The following is a 5171-nucleotide window of genomic DNA, read 5'->3' on the forward strand; positions in this document are numbered from 1 at the left end:
TCTATACTTTTGCTTGTGGTAAAACCCCATAGATGCAGAATATCTAGTAGCAGTTATTGAATAATAAACCTGTGCATTGAAAAAAAAGTAGATTTGAATTTGTTTCAAATGTGCATTTTGGTTCCACATGAAGGACATATACCTACACATTTGAATCAAATACATAAAAAAACACTTTTTTCAGTGTAGTTAAGGAGTTAAAGCACATTGAATGATCACCGGTTAGCAGAAAATTTACAATGACGTATTCTCTTTCATTTTCATTTCATTCGTTTAGTCTCTGGGTGTCAGACATGCATGGGTGATTAATGGGGTGTGGTTATCTTGTATGTATTGGAAAAACAAAGTAATAAAAATGTCAGCTTTGAATGGAGAAGTGCATAGATCTGTAATTATTGAGAGATGATTGAATTATTGAGAGAACACACTTAATGGGCTCAGTATGACCCAATAGATAGAAGATATTATTTCTCATCAGCACAAGAAGAAACTTATTCTCTTAACTCCAATTTACAGTAGTTACTGAATAATTTATAACAGTTACTGAATAATAAGCCTTACAATTAATAACTGAATAATAAGCCTTGACTTCAAGGGGTTAAATGTACAAGCAGGGCTTCAATTCCATTTCTTTAGGCAATGATTTATTGCATAATCAAAATTTAATCACAGTTCAATTAATTTCTTTTTATTTTGAAACACTTAAGACTTATAAACTGAACTTTTTGGGTGATCTTTAGCCAAAGAATTTTGTTTGACCAAAAAAATAATGAGTGCATATTTTTTTATTTAATATTATTCTATTATTGATTATAATTGATTGTAATTGAGTATGTAGTTCAATGCATGTTTATATCTCTTTACTGTATATTTGCAATATATAATAATTTACAGTAGTTTTTCAATAGTTTATAGTAGTTAGTTGGTGATAATCTGAAGATGAATGAGTGAATAATAAAGCTGCAGCTGAAGAGGTTTAACTCAAAGTGCTGGTTGGCTCTGCTTGGGGTGTGTAAATGAAACTCTGAGTGGTGAAGGTGATGACAGCTCTAGCTGCTTTAATTACCACATTATCAGCTCTAAAAGACAGCGTGAGTCGCAGCTGAAAGGGGGCGACCTGTCAGAATGAGCTGAGAGAAGGAGAGAGGTGTGAGGGGTCTCAGAGGGTACAGGTGGGGCTCTGACTGCTGACGTACCTGTCAAAGACAATAATGTGGCCCAAGCACACACACACACACACACATAGGCATACTTTTTTTAATACAATTTCAGTATGTGGGGTCATACATACATCCCATATTTCGCTGCTGTCGGAAAAAAAAAAAACATTGTATCTCCATTTTTGTCGTTTTTGCATAATTTAAAAATGCTTGTTGGTGTTTTCATTGTGTGTAAATTTCATGATGAATGGACCAAAGGAAATGGCCCAAACTTACTTGGAAATATTTTGAAAAATGTATATGCAAAAAGAATTTTCTGAGTCTAAGCTTAACCTTAACCTCAGTTACCAAACAGAAATGATTTTATTCTTTCATATTTGAAGAGAACATGGCATGTCTGTAAAGTGAGGAGTGCACTGTTGCACCTTTAAATAAGCCCTGTTTTTCTCTGGTTTTCCTACAAAAAATCAGGGCGTTTTTGCCTTGAAATTGTATTAAAAATCAAACAAACATTCACACAAATACACAGGTATTGAATTTTAAGGTCCGCCTTCACTGCAAGTCTCAGCATTGCTTGTTCCTTCTTGTTCCCTCATGAAGAATTACCAAACTATAAGTGAAAGCTACACTATGGATGTTTTGGGGATTTGGAGACCTCTCTGGTGGAAATGCCTAATTGCATGCAACACAGAAAAATATTTTGTAATGTCCTTTGTGCTTTGGACCCCAACAAGTGGATGAATCTGATGATTGTGAGCGCATTGAAAGAGTATTCAAAGAGAATTCAGTCAAAACTTGAAAGGCATGTGTTTTGAGGAGACAGATAGATAGATAGATAGATAGATAGATAGATAGATTAATAGACAAACAGAACTTTATTGATCGCGAAGGGAAATTGCAGTGTTACAGTAGCAAGACATATAATTGCACATAGACATAAATTAGGCAGAAAAAAAATAGACATAAGTTAAAGTAGAGTAGAAATAGAGTAGAAATGTGAGTGAAATGTGAGTGAATTATCTACTGTTGTCATCATCTCCATCTTCATCAGTATAAGGTTGATTTTGCATTTGAGACCTAAACTTCGAGCTGGACCTTCTTTTTGAGCCTGTGTGTGTGACATACACACATAAAGACGTATGACGTGGTCCAGAAAACTCTTACGAAATCTAACCCGGCACCTCAGACTTTTAACTCCTTAAAATTCTTTCTTTTTTTCTTTTTTTCAATTTTAACCATAAAAATCTTACATAGTGCAGCTTTGATAATGCTTTTCCCCTTTCTTATAAAGTTACAAGTTTGGAGGTTGTGTTCTGACAATGACAGCAAAAAGAACAAGTGAGGTGTAACCAAACTTTCGATGGGCAGTGTATAAACTTTATTTCAAGCGCAGTCTGTTTTTGTTGAGGAGTCGTGGTTGTCATATATTCTCAGAAAACAAACTGTCACCCTCAAGAGTGCGTCTTCAGTATCTTTAGGGACATAATTGTACCACATTCCATTAGAATTATGTTTTTTAAGTTAAGCTATGAAAAGGAATAAATGTACTCATTTTAACTGACACACAGATGGACTTTAAGACCACTCATGTTTCTTTGAGGGTACATTTACATTTTTGATGTACAGTACCATTTTTCCTGACAGTATATAGAAGGGCATACAGGCAACAGCTAGAAACAAATCAGAATGCTGACTACAGTGGATCTCCACAGACTCTGCAATAAGCAGCTAATCAATGCTTTTTAAACTCTTTGACAGTTTTCCCATTTCCCATAGCAGTTAATGGCATGTCAACTTGTCAAATAAAACTTTAAATCATATTTAACAGGTCCCTGGGCCATTTGAAACTAATCAGTCCAGTTTAACTGTAACTGGACAACTTTGGAGGATATTTTCAGTGCTTTGTGTTATACATGGTACAACATTATATAACAATTTAGTGTATTATACATCGCATTGTGTCATATAATTGCAGTAAATCACTGATGAAAGGAATTTTATAGTAATGCATTCAAGCAAAATTGACTGTGGAAGGCCATGAGATGTTACTATAATTTTCTGGATTGTTATCTTGAGATTACGACTAAACTATCTTGTTATCGTGAGATCACAAGATAATTAAGTCGTGATTTCAAGATAACTACTTTGTTATCTTGAGATCACAAGACAGCTAAGTTGTGATCTCAAGACTTCATGGCCTCTGTGGACTTCCATAATTGACACTAATATTGTAGTCTAAATATTAGATGATTCTGAATAGCTTCCAAAACTACATACTGCAACAGTGGAGTCTACCAATAAGAACTGTTTTATACAGTAGCACCGGCATAGAAGAAGACACGGAAAATATTGTGCCAACAGGCAAATGCTCTTTTATTTTGAGCAGGTACTTCAACAGAGCAAGAAATGGCCAGCCAACACACCCCCAAAACAAAACACAGGGGGAGGAGGGGTAACGCGGGAAGACACAACATATGAAGCTAGACACTTCTAACACACTGTAAACCCACCCTCCTCACTCACAATTACACGAATTAACACAACTACTCCAATAACAGCACAACATCAGCAACAACAGCAACAATAATTGTCTTTTTACATGAGCCAAGAGACACTTTGCACAGCCACACCCCCTAAGCTCCCCATGGCAGCACGGCCCGTGGATGCTACAATACCATCAAACCAGTCATCAGCCCTTAACCTAATTGAACTCTCACTGGAATAATGTGGATTCTCCAGTTCTGCAGAAACAGCTCTGTAGAATTGATGGAAGTTCAAGCTATAATTAAAGCAAATGGTGTTCAGCAGTGGCAGCTCCTGCCAAATCTCTCAGTGGGGGGCAATGATGCCTATTGCCATTTGGCATAAACAAAGACTTCCCTTTAAGCTACACACTTCACAGTATTTGTGGACAGCTATATCCAGGAGTTCACTGTAAATGTCTTCTGGAATAAAATTATTTTGGCTCTGCAATGAGCAACTGTGGTCATCAACAGATAACTTGTCATCTAGCACTGTGCCCTCACAAATACCTTTACCATTAATCAAATAAAATTTCAAATAAAACCTTCTTTTCTCACAATAGTTTGCTTCATTTTTTATCATGTAACATTTTATTTTAGGTGCAGCAAATCTAGCAAAGCTAGTTGTGTTCTGATTAAATAAAGAAAAGAACATCGGTCAGCCTAATAGGGCTACAGTTACAATGCACAACACTTAGTAACCACTAGATGGCACTAGATTGGTAGCTGCCCTCAGGTATCTCTACACCAGGGGCACATTCAATCTCAAAACGTTATGCAATGTTTTGTTTCAGTTTCCAGGTTGAACGGCAAACACAGTCCTCTACGAATGCGGCAGATGTAGCTTGGTGTTCGCAACAATTGAAGACTTTAGAAGACGTATTTTGAAGTATTAAACCTGTATTAAATCTTAGTTAAATCTGTATTAAATTCATCAGGCTGCTGAAAATTCATCGAAAAGAGCGCCAAGAATGGTCTTCTCAGCTGCTACACTTGCAACATGTGCGTAACACATCAGAGTCACCACCACTATTTAAATAAACATTTTGTTGTGTTTTGTCGAGGCTGAATGCAGCTCAGGTTATGCATGACACAAACATGTAAGTGCTAGCCCTCCCAGAACCCATACAGATCGCAGAGCCAGTTTATGAGGAGCCTGGCCTCTTCCTATTTCCCCTGTTATGTCAAAAACAGGACTGCAAAACAGAGAGGGCGTTCTCAAGCGAGTCCTCAATGAATGGGAGTAAATGGAGTTAAACGGCTGAAGTGAAAAGTTAAAATAGTTTCTAATCACTTGACCAGAACTTTAATTTTAAGTAAGAAGCATTTCACTACAAAAGCAAAGAAAACTTTCTGTATGTTTCCTTTTTTCAACAGCAAACAGGTTTTGGGCAGTAGCACGCTAGCATTACTGCTACTGAGTGCTGATTGGCTGGTGAGCAGAGCAGCTCATTGGTTGTTCGCGCTCACAGACGTCATGAATGTACAC

The sequence above is a fragment of the Colossoma macropomum genome, unplaced genomic scaffold (assembly GCF_904425465.1).
Source record: "Colossoma macropomum unplaced genomic scaffold, Colossoma_macropomum, whole genome shotgun sequence".
Lineage (NCBI taxonomy): Eukaryota > Metazoa > Chordata > Actinopteri > Characiformes > Serrasalmidae > Colossoma > Colossoma macropomum.